The sequence below is a fragment of the Glossina fuscipes genome, unplaced genomic scaffold (assembly GCF_014805625.2).
Source record: "Glossina fuscipes isolate IAEA_lab_2018 unplaced genomic scaffold, Yale_Gfus_2 60, whole genome shotgun sequence".
NCBI lineage: Eukaryota > Metazoa > Arthropoda > Insecta > Diptera > Glossinidae > Glossina > Glossina fuscipes.
The window spans coordinates 504,745-517,490 of record NW_023998432.1 but is presented as its reverse complement, the minus strand read 5'-3'; the positions used below and the strand labels follow the sequence as shown (position 1 = coordinate 517,490).

Below are 12,746 nucleotides of genomic sequence, written 5' to 3'. Positions count from 1 at the left end.
AAAATTTGAACACATATTCTATGGGCGTTGCTGCGGCATTAGTGTACAAAAATGAAAAAAATCGACCACGCCTACCGAATCTTATAGTGTATCAAAATTGAATTATATTTTCAATACCTTTCAATACCTAACGCGTAGAAACAAGTTTCAAAAACTCCATGAGATATTCAAATTCTTGGCCAGTCTCAAATCTTGAATGCACCCAAATATGTCCGCCTGTTCGTCTGTCTATCTGTCTGTTTGCGCATCTTTGTGGTATTTGTGGTAAACATTTCCCGTTAGCGAAAATAAAGACCCCGCGTACGAGCGTGCAAAAAAATTTGGAATTGATCTAAGCTTTTCAAAGGGCACGCTTATAACGCCCATATGCCAATATGACAAAAACTTTTGTTTGAAAATAGAAGATAACAGCAACGTCTACTTCATATTATAGAGCAAGAACATTTTGTGCTTTTACTTCTTTTGTCTTTTTTTTTGGGCAAATGGTAAAGGGTGTAAGAGATTCGGTCCCGACCGAATTTAATTTTTTACTTGTTTATTTTAGTCTAGTTTTTCAATTACCAATTGCCTTAGCAGGGACGCGAACCCGTTATAAAGATAGCCTACCTTATCCTAACGTATATTAGTACGTTCTTCACCCAATTACATCTACTGGGTATAGACGGTTATAGATGAAGCTATGTAAAAATTGCTGGTGTTTTTTCGCGGTTATCTTAGCTTTTTATATATTGTGTACGTGAATGTTAACGAATTACTTTAAAGCTCTTTTCATATAAATAGAAGTCATTAGAGCATTTTAGATCATTAATTGCTTATGATCATATTTTTGAAGATCGAAAATTAAAAAGGATCACAATGATGTACTCGATCGTTGCAGTGTTAAATAAAAAACATCTTATTATTATCATTATTATTATCATTATTATTATTTTAATTTTAGACTAATGAAATAAATTCTTAGGCTAAAAAAAGAGACATTGAGCAACACAGGCTATGGGCTCAAAGCAAAAATCATCTTGGTTCCATTCTTAGTTCAAAATACATGCGTAAGGGACATCTAGCAAACTTGATATCGTACTGACGCCAAGCGTGAGAATATACTCAACATATAACGAAATGCCATAAACAAACTGGTACCATATGCCCGAGGTAAAGGCGTTATAAGTATCCTCGCGTAATAACAGACTGCAAAGTTGTTTGAAAAATTACATTGTTCTAACATTATAAACGATTTGTGAATAAGCATAAAGATCGTCTTTGTGATTCCTACGATATATCTAGCTAATGTAAGGAGAGAAAATTATATTATTAGGCAAGATTGCAAAATAGTAATTGTAATTTCAGGAGATAGAAAGACAGATTGACTTACCGACAGACGTAAGTACCTTTCTTTCATTGTTTATGCTTACTTCGTAAGTTGATATCGGAATAAATTGCTTTACAAAAACATATCCATTTGAACATGCGTTTTATACTCTCTCTCTCACTAATTTATTGTATTCTATTATAGAAGACCAGACCAGAGGCTACTAAATTACAAGATGTTCCAACATTTTTTTCAAAATTTAAGCAGGAGGATTTTAACAGATATATTGTGTTTATGTTGTCAATAACAGTAGTAATGCTGTTAATTAACAGTAGGCATTTGGCTGCTTCCTTTTCCATTCTCATCATTTTTATGGGCGAAAATACCGTTAATAATTTCTTGATATGGAGTCGCATTTTGTCAAAAGTTTGTACAGCTGAAGCATGTACAATTCTGCGCTTTTAAGTGAACATGCGCTATGGTATACACATAAATGTGTACGTACGAAAAATCAAATCATACATAAACAGAAAATATAATTTGGTTTCCTTTCATTGTTTATTTCACATTGAAAAATTCTATATTTTAAGTTCAACAAATGCTTTTACAAATTTCAATGAACATTTTCATATCCAAAAATATGAAGAAATTTTATATTATACGAAAAAAATGAAGAAAATTTTTATTGTTAAAAAAAAAAATATATTGGCGGAATAATTTATCCTTATTTAATAGATTTATTTTATTTATGTATTTCAGATATTTCTGCATTTTTCCACATTGCGTAAGAGTTATTCTATACGGCGCGTTACCTATTTATTTCATAAGACTGGCTCTTGAATATATTTCAGCATCTTCTACAACATGCCTGGGCAACCACCAACCCGCTAAGTTTAAAATTTCAAATCATTCAGTTTGCTCACACCTAGCAATGTTGCAAATGGACTGTATCTGCGTTCATTACACGCTCAGTATCAAATGTGAAATGGGTTTAAGTCTTTCTGTTTTCTTTCACTAGGCCATAATTGGAGCGATTTAAACAGAATAAAAATTCTTATATTAATAAAATATTAGCTGAATTTTTGCCCAGACAAATTACGAAAAGATATACGTTGCTATTTAACAGAGTTACCACAGCTATTTATAACAGAAACACAGAAAGTACGTAATAATCTACTCCTAGTTTAAATTTTGAAGAAAATATTAAAACTTCCTGTCATTTAGTTGTCTTTGATACGACAAAGTTTGCAGAAGCAATCACTCGCCGCACAAGTATTGTTTGCTTCTCTCTCTCTCTCTCTCTCTCTCCCTCTTTCTCTTTCTCCCTCTCTCACCATCTTTCTCTTTATGTTTTTCCGTTGCTATCGTTCCTTTACTTTTCTAAAAATCTAATTATTTTTCAATACATCTAAATTAGTATTATTATCTTATTGTGTACGCGTACGTGTGCTCGTTCGCTCGGCAAATCACATCATGTACTTAAGTATGTTTGCATAAGTAAGATGATGTGGCTGCGACGTCTGTTATTTTAATTGATCGAGCGTCTGTCTCATAAGATAAAATTATACCATTATTGCATTTCTTCGTGTGCACGCATGTATGTACGTCTAGCTTTCATTAAATACTTTGAAATTAGTTTCTGTTGTTATCGTCTTTCGTTTGGCGTTTTATTTGTGAGAAATAAATTTTTTTAGATATTTAGATGTTAGTTGCTTTGTTCAAATTCTTATAATGTTTTCTTTGTTTTTGTTATGTGATATACGTAAGATTTTATCAGTCCCAATGAGATTCAGAATACATGGGATGTGATAAATATAAAAGAATCAAAATAATGCTTTAAGTTTCCTCAAATTTTTTCACTTGTTTCAAACTCCTTAATATGTTAACCCATTCCCAGTAAACCATTTACACGGTGATATCCAGTTGAGATCAAATGATAAATATCATAAGACCTTAGAGGACATTATTGACTAAGGAGAAGTCTGATATGCATATCATAGCGTTGGCAAAGCTATTGCTATAATTTGCGCAGCACAGTCGTACAATTGTCGCTGTTGCGATTTCTAGGTAAGAATAGTTCTTTTGAACATTCAATGTTCTACAAACATTTCAATGTTAAAAGTAAATTAAAAAAAAGAGAAAGGCTTTGCCAACTTGTTTTAATTAATTGTTAATTAAATAATTTATTTTTATTAACAATCGTTATTAATAATTGTTATTTATAACGTTACGTAATCAATTAATTAATTGTTGTGAACTCATAACATTTGCTTTTTAATTGCAAACACTGCAATAGTCGTTACTGTCGGTCCACGTATATTGAATTAACTGACAAAAATAGACCGTAACGCCTCAAGAATTTCTTTTAAGATTGGTAAGTGGTCTTAACTACAGCGACTGTCGGATCGGTAACTGCTACGGTTACATATCTCTCAAACTGTAATCTCACTCCATGCTTCTTTCCCCTTCACTTCCCACCTGAAACTGTTCGTGTGTATATATCTATAGGGAAAATCTCTTAAGCGATTGATTTTGCTTTGCCGAACATTTCGTAGTGTCCGGCTTTCGCCTGTGTGTCTATTTGTCCGCCCCTTTGCTTCAGCGGGCCACTTTATAAAAAGTTCTGAGTCCAGTCAGTTAACAGTTTTCTTCGAACTTGGACATTTCTATTCATTTTTTAGTCGTCCCACATACATAAAAGCGCAAATATTTATTTGTTAATAATAATACTTTTGTGTTCAGACTTTCAACAAAACCATCTATGATACGGTACATATGCCGATAGCAAATGCTTCTTAACTAATCACAGTTATTAAATTTTTTCGAAGAATGCTCTTGATATCTATATGACAGTAAGGGGAGTAAGTTGTGAAAGTTCGCAAATTGAATATGATTTTCTTGTTTTATTCAAGTTCCATCGCACAATGTAAATGCGATTCGAGGAAGAAGTAAAGTAAGTAATGTAACCAACATATAACTGAAAACAGTTTCTGTTAATGTTTAATGCAATAATTGCATAAGGGCCAGCATTTATATGAATCTAATTAACAAATTCGCTTTCGAAATAATCAAATTAGTAAATTTACACCTGATTGTAACTTTAGCCGTATTTGTTCACGTATAAATATCTATTATATATTTTAAATGAATTTCTTATTTATATATATTGGCAAACGTTAACACATAGATAGGCTTAACATGGATTTCGATAAGTGCGTATAGTCGTCTGTATATGTGATTTAATGGATATATTGTATATTATTATATATATATATATAATATACGTATATATATATATGTATATATATAATGAATACATATATACAGGGCGGATGCAATTATTAGTGCATAATAGTACATTCAAAAGTGACTGTTATTTCTTGAGAGAAAATGTTTTTCTTTTTTTGTTTCTTTTCAGATCATCGATAGTGACCTATAAACCATTGCAAGAAATGCGAGGACATGCAGTTCTGGTCCGAATATAGGCAAAACACATCCATTCAGGGAAATATATAATTTTCGAAAGTTCGTCCGATTATTCGTAAATAAGTTTCAATGGAAATTGGAAGCACTATTTGGCGACGTAGAACTTGGGAGAAAACCCAAAAACTTAAGGAATGTTCGGGTACTACTAGAAATGGACCATTTGATCGATGGCAAAAGCTTTGCGAAATGCAAAGAAATCATTATTTGATTCCTTATCGCCTGCCAAAGCGTAAGTACAATGTTATTCCCGAAAATCTCTGATAAGAGCGTTAGATCATACGCATAGCGTAGTTTATATCTGCGCACACTTTGGATCAAACGCTAATTCGAGGAAAAGATCCCTTTAACGACATGGAACAATCTTAAACTTTTAAATTTTCGTTATTTTTCTTAAGAAAAAGAAGAAAAAAAACAATCAAAGGAATGACAAGAATGTCACGGGTTGAGAAATTACGATCAATGAAGGCGCTTTGAATGAATTCATCTACACACACCGAGAGTTCAAAAACGATCATGAAATATTAGAGCGTGGGAAAAGACGTGAGGAGTGATCTTACGTGCTTTAGCAAATAGTAGTTTGGTATCAATAGATAAGAATCGCGTTTACCAAGTTTCAAAACGATAGGGCGTACTTCCTCGTAGCTATAGGGGGGGCTCAATCGGTAAAGGCGTAACATTCATCGATTAGGCACGCGTCCACTATGTTATGGCCACACGTTTTTTTTTTTTGTCTTTATCCACTTTTTTCTAACCGCCACCCTGTCATAGTCTTAGGCGACATTCTTAAAATTAGCTTTACCGCATCTGTCAATTTAAAAGGTTTGTGCGTTTAAGCCCAAAAGTTCTGCATAATGGAATAGATATCTTCATATGTTATAAATGGGTTCTTAAGGATTTAATGCGGCAAATATATAAGGCCACTCTCTTTTTTGTGAAACACGCCCATTTTGCTATTTCTAAATGTGAAATACCTACTTTTACGGAAACACATCGATTTGACGGCAAAAATAAAGATAAGAACCTGAAATTTGACACAAACATTACCTGATCAATCACGAATATGTCGTTCTAGTCTTAACCGAAGTGAAAAGTCCATTTGCAACCAAATACCCTGTTTATAATAAACTCAACACTTCTTCAACATGACGATAATACAACACTATAATTATCTGTCTCTCTCTCTTTCCCGCTATCTATCTCATTTTTAACTTACTATGAAATATCATCCTTACAGAATTAAATGCGGACACGCAGAGTATGTACAGAACTATATGAACAAATAAACAAACAAACAAATAAACACACACACACACACACACACACACACACAGACACATACACACGATATATATACATATGCACACAGATTTGTTAACGGATGCTTGACAATTTGGGTCAATAGCAATTACAATCTGGTACTATTATTTTGATCGTATATGTGTTGCTTTATTCTTCTTCAATTCACTCTGCCTTATTCTCACTTGCTGCAATGATTGTTCCTATATATTATACACCTACGTTAGGAAACTGAAGATGGGAGACTGCCAAAGCGAATGAGCGTGTGTGTGCTGGTGCGCGTGAAAATTGTAAATTGTAAAGTCCGAAGCAGCTAAACAACCCACATTTAATAGTAATCACACCGTAGTACCTTCACGCGCACGCACACATGCACACGCGTATGTCTAAATAACTACATACGTTTGTATATAATATCTGTATATATATATATATATATATATATATATATACATGCACATAAATATATAACCTAAATATATTCATAAACTTAACAAAGACAAAATGTTTGTACAATAAACATGTTCATCTTAATTAAAATGATTTAAACATTAATATCAAAAACAGTTTTACATCAGAATTTCTATTATAAGCTGCTTGCATGAGACTAAAATAATATCAATGACAATATTTTCATCAACATCCAGATGCATGGCAATACCACTAGCACATTTCGGAATATCCCGTACGATTTTCAGAAAAAATATTTAATAAATACCTAAATAGTTAAATAAAAATATTTTATGAAAGTATACATATTTGCTTTATATTAATAGAAAGCATTATACAAAATGGAAAGTTCGCGTTTTTTGATGAAATCCAGTTATACTTTAATAATCAAAATGTTTACCTTCATTGCCTATGGTCCTTTGCCTCTCATCGAATAGCTTGCGGATGCTCTCGCGGTAGAGATTTCGTAGTTTAGCGATGAAATAGTCATCAACGCATTTTCGCACATTTTCAACGTCTGTGAATCGTTGACCTGCTAAAAATGACTGCATTGATATGAATCGACGGTAATCAAAAGTAGACCATGTTCAAGATCATTTTCTGTGATGCTTTTGCGTAGAATGAACAGACATGTGCGAGTTTCCATCGTTTTGAACACAAAAATTTTTCGCAAGAAATCTCGTAAAACACTTTCGAACTGTTTTATGGTTTACTGCTTTTTCACTCCAAGCCAATTTAATAATTTCCGTAACTTTACCTGCAATCTATTTCAATACATCTCTTTACATATTGATATACAGTAGACAACAGCTTTTAAACAACTGAAAAGTAAAACATATGAAAATTATTTCGGAAGATGAAAACACGTCATGTATATTTTATGAACCAATCAATTTGAAATTACAGAAATTATATGCACTTCTAACATATGGCATAGGTGTGGCAGTAAAGGAATCTAATTAAATATAGCTGCACAAAAGATAATGGATCAGCTAAATTTAAAAGAAATATTAAGCCTCCAGGAGATCATAACACTCATATATTCGCTTTGTTCATTTATTTCGTACAAATAAACATGAGACTTTCTCTGCTTAGACTTCATATTTCGTTCTTTATTATTTATCTCTATTTATTTGCAGTTGAAGTTAAAATGAATCGATTACCCTTACAGAAAACAATTCAGAGAATGATGTATGAAGAGCCTACATTCCTTCCAATTAGTTATGCATAGCTCCAGCTCTTTTATTTTTGAAGTGGATATATGAAGTGGATTCAACATGAGATTATAATGCAAGAGGAAAAAATTTTAATGAAATTTGTCTTAAATTGTTTATCGATTGTCAATTGATGAACGTGTACTGAAAGTGATAGTATGCTTACAAATTTTAGCCCATTCCAATAATTAGCTAACTCCCATACATTCAACTAAATGGAAATGACATAAATAATTTTTACCTATCAATTTTTGTTATACACACAATTGTCTAATCGACTCCTTGAGGATATCATCAATTAAAATTCTCCTTTAGGGGTTTAGGGCAATAGATAATATTTTACTTTTTGTTGTTAATTATTTATTTACCCTACACCTTTTGTGGGAAGAATGTACTAAGTCTATATGAAGCAGTGGGAGACTTTGTTACGATCAAAACCGCTTTTGTTAATCGCTCTTATCCCCATTAAACAACATTCGAGCATGAAGACATCAATTTTGCTATTTCCGTTGAGGGTCCCGTGTGTGACCATTTTATCTGTATATAATGCGTTAGTATTAGATACCTCAAGCCCTTTCCATTTCTTCTGGTCGAACAACATATTTCTCACGCGATTGTCAGAGAAAGGAGACTTTGCCATTGCAGTAGGAGGAACAGATGAACACGACATATTTCGCATTGTCTGCAGTATCACTACATATACTACATAAACAACCGAATTTGATTTTAAGCCTACATAGATTAGCTGGGAAGTACTCGTGAATGCAGCGCAGTGAAATTATGTAGAAGTTTGGCACGACATAGTGCGTAAGAACCGTTGAACCTATATTCGGGACGAGCCTCTTCGAGCACTTTGCCTTCACCATTTTTATGTTTAATCTGCACACCAATGTTTTTTGAAATATTTCGATGAAAATTGCCGCACAGTTTACATATTCCAACTTAATTCTGTCAGTTTGTGACGAGTTATTGAATATTACTCTGTGGTCCGAGTCAAAAGGTGGATAAGTTCTTCTTCATTAGAATAGTACGAGCTTATTCAAACGGATATGTCTTTTTTGTCTTATACTATCAGTATCGAACTAGCATATAGGTCAAATTTTATGTCAATGTATCCACTGGTTAGTCAGATACATTTTTTTCAACTTTACTCTACTTGTATAAGTTCATTATTCGATATGAAATGATCTTCTCCATGTGGCCAGAACGTTTGAATGGTTTTTTGTGTAATGATAAGTCAAACGAAGCTAAACGAGATGAACAAGCTGATGGCGGAACAAAATGAGTTGAGTTTTTGCTGAGAAGGCTTCGACAAAGCAATGCAATGTAATGAGATGCGTTAGTGTAGGGCAAAAATCAACTATTACCTGCTAATAAGTCTGAGAATTATAATTTGCATTTAGAAACTATACGATGTGTATGTATATATGTATATACGTATGGAATGTGTGTTCACTATATACATCTTACTGTGGCCAAACACTAACACCAATATTCAAATTAAATAAAGTGGGAATATCGAATCAGAAAGTTTTTTTCTCAGTTAGTAGCACTACGAGAGATATCTGCGCTAAATTTCGCATTAGTGTTTCAGCTGCACTTGGTTTTGCACGAAAGAAAAAGTATTTTTTTCCGATTTTTACGACGTGCGTGAGGAGAAGGTTTCTGACTATCAATCGGTCATGAAACACATTATTACCACGGATGGACAACTGATCAACCGGTCGAATGTCGTGCAAAACCTGAGCCAAAACGAAAACAGCGCCAAAATCGCTCAAAGATCAAGACGATGTTAAAAGCTTTCTTCAACTATCTTGGTGTTGTAAATTCCTTCCAGCAATAGGATTTGAGTATTCCGAAGCAGATAAAAGGCGGTGAAGTTGATTTGAAAGAGTAGATAAATTTAAAAAACGAACAAAATAAATTGGCTTTATTTTTTGGACACATTATAACGAATTTAATATAATAAAAATCGGGACATGTTTTAATTAACGATCGAAAATTTTCAGTAGCATTGTTCTTCGACTTCAACAATTGCAATAACATTTCTCGCAAATGGCACACGAACTACGATGCACACTGTCCACGATTGAATAAACTGAGATATGTTTTGATATAAAAACCAATACATGGGACTTTGGTAGCATCACTGAGATTTCTCTCTCTCCCTTAAGAACCTTTCAAAATTTAACATTAGTACACTATTCACTATATTCGAATATATATTCGAAGTGAATAGTAGCATGATAAGTTTTCACAAACATGATTTTATTGAACATCAATTCGATGTTAAAAATCTTTAAAAAAAGTGAATTATTCAGACTGTTTTCAAAACTGCAAATATAACGTTTGAATTGACTTATGCAAACTATATGATTTCCGATTTTTTTTTCCATTATTGCAAGAAACAACATCGAAAATAAAAAAATCGATTAACTTAAAATTTTAAAAATATTTGTTTTAAATACTTGTAAAAATCAATTATTTGTACTTTATTATAGAATATACCTATAAAAACATAAATGTTCATATGTGTGTCAGAAAATCACTATATAAAATACATTTAAAAAAAATAAATTAAAATATGAACAAATATATAAATATATGTTTGACTAACTTTTTGCAAATTTTTCGTATCATTTGTTAAAAAAAAACCTAATAAATAAATAAACTTTTTTTAAATTTTCTAAATTTATTTAATATCATCTGCATCCATATTTACCTAGACATATAAACATGTATTCATATATTATAGATATCCATATATATATCTACAGATATATAGATATCACTTTAAATAAGTGTGTTTGATGATTATTTGTTACATTAATCGAAAACGATATATTCGTCTTGCGACGAATCGTTCATACTTATCATTATTGTTGCTTATGTTAAATTTTACTTCAATCAAATCTCATGGCTTATATAAAATATAGATAACATTATATTCGAATTCTCGTTTGGGTCTTCCACTTCAGGCCCATTTTCAACCTTGATCTATTGGCAGTAGGTTTTGGCTAGATTGATTATCCCGCAGTCTCTTGCGAGTGTAGTTTCGTAGCTTGCGCAAACAGTACGATAAATTTAACATACTTTCCTTCTTCACTAATAAATGTAAAAAAGTGAGCATCTGTCAATTATAGTCGATTCCACCTAATAGAGTCCACACCATTTAGGAATATTTTTGCTTGCATATATCAGGCAGATTTACTTGTGTACAATAGTCTTTTTTCAACTTTATTATTGAAACTTAACACTAATCTTTGAACTAATTGAATGAATTAATTTTTTCTGTCATGAGGGGACAATTGGACAGTGCAGCGCAATTCATTGCTAACAGAAGAGGTCAATTAGACAAACCAGGTAGACCCAGGGGAAACTCGAATGGATAACCGTTAGAAGATGAAGGGAAACAATGTACGAAAAGCCTCCAGGAAGCAGGTCATCAACGAAAGTCATAATGATTACGGCACAAACCAAATATCTATAATGCTTAACAAGATTTTGTCCTTAATTTTGCAATAACTTGAATTAACTCTATGGATGGCAGCAAAAGCATTATATACACGAAATTGTAACAAAGTTGAACGCATGATATCAAAAGAAATACAAGAATTCAGTTCTTTGCAATAGTTCAAGCGGTAAAGTTAAGACAAAAACAAAGTTCAGTAAAAGTCAATTTTTATTTCTGTACCTGTTTTCCTCTATATTGAATTTCTTTTGCTATTTTTTTACTACTTTTTCAACATATTTTTTTACTATTTTTTCAGGAATTTCTCTTTCTTTAACCTGGAAACGGCGAAATTGATTTACAGGTGATAAAGAACTGTCAAGACATTGAAAAGTACCGGCTGATATATCGAGACGTTCATAGGTTGTTATCGAATACCCACATATAGCGTTGCATGACTTGACATGACGCGAGCAATTACAGTCTAGAAACTTTATGATAATGGCGGGAACTCGACGTACATGGGCGCTCTTTTAGCTGAGAAGAACGTCGTATATAACGTAAATATTTTATTAAGATAAGGTCAGATTTTTATAAAAAAAATAAAATAGTCTCCGTTGAAGCCAAGCAACAGCGGATGATATCAACAGGTAGCATTCTCTCGTACGAAAAGAATCAACAGTACAATCAACACGAAAATGATCAAAGTACAGGTGTGTGTTCCGAGGCGCTTCCTAAACACAACAGCATCTACTCTATTAGGACACAATTTTTCCAATCAAAACGCCGGCAAAATTATTCTTTCTAGAGATAACCAAATCTATGCTCAAGGTGCTAGTATTCGGATCACTGTCATTCACTCATTCATCTGAATTGCCAACATTTCACCTTGGAAGTAAGACAACCCAATTTTCTGAACGATATCTTTCTCAATAGCTTTAAGAAGCTCGACATTTCTAATAGACTTTAAAGGAAATTTATCAAACAATGCGAAAAAACGTGTTATTATTGTATTAGGAAACACGAATTTCTAGCCGTTAGCTACGAAGAATTTCGCCGCGATCATAAAGGTCTGATATTTGGTTTAAATAGGGCCTTTAATCGAATTGTCATTATAACTTAGCGGACATAAATGAAGAGACGACAAACTCATTCCCTTCATAACATGCTTAATATGTTTTTCTACCGGATAATCAATCAAATTTATTGTGTGTTATATGTTAGTTTAAGAATTTGATCTCGGTTTTTACAAAGTGTACTTAAATGACCGAAGGCTCTATTAGATGAAATCGATTGTCTTTAGAAACCATTATTCTAATAAATTGTTTCCTTATTTCAAATAACTTTTACTCGTTTCGCTTTTATTTATTGATTTCAATCAGCCTTTAAGCCCTTTAGTTTAATTGTATTTTGCAATTTTTAATATTTATTTTCAATTAAATTTTCTATTTGAAAATGTAAAATTAAAATTATAATAAATTGATAATGTGTTTTTGCGTAACACAGAATTATATTCATATCCAATTTTCACTTGATTAAACGA

At 32.3% G+C, this 12,746-nt stretch overlaps 1 long non-coding RNA gene across 1 annotated transcript; it reads left to right on the top strand.

Annotated features, from left to right (window-relative positions):
- The first annotated feature begins 3,330 nt into the window (after positions 1–3,330).
- LOC119637631 lies at positions 3,331–11,955 on the top strand. Its single transcript, XR_005247305.1, has 4 exons — positions 3,331–3,373; positions 4,725–5,021; positions 11,523–11,763; positions 11,815–11,955. It is a non-coding gene; the product is annotated as an uncharacterized LOC119637631 (long non-coding RNA).
- The last annotated feature ends 791 nt before the right edge of the window (positions 11,956–12,746 follow it).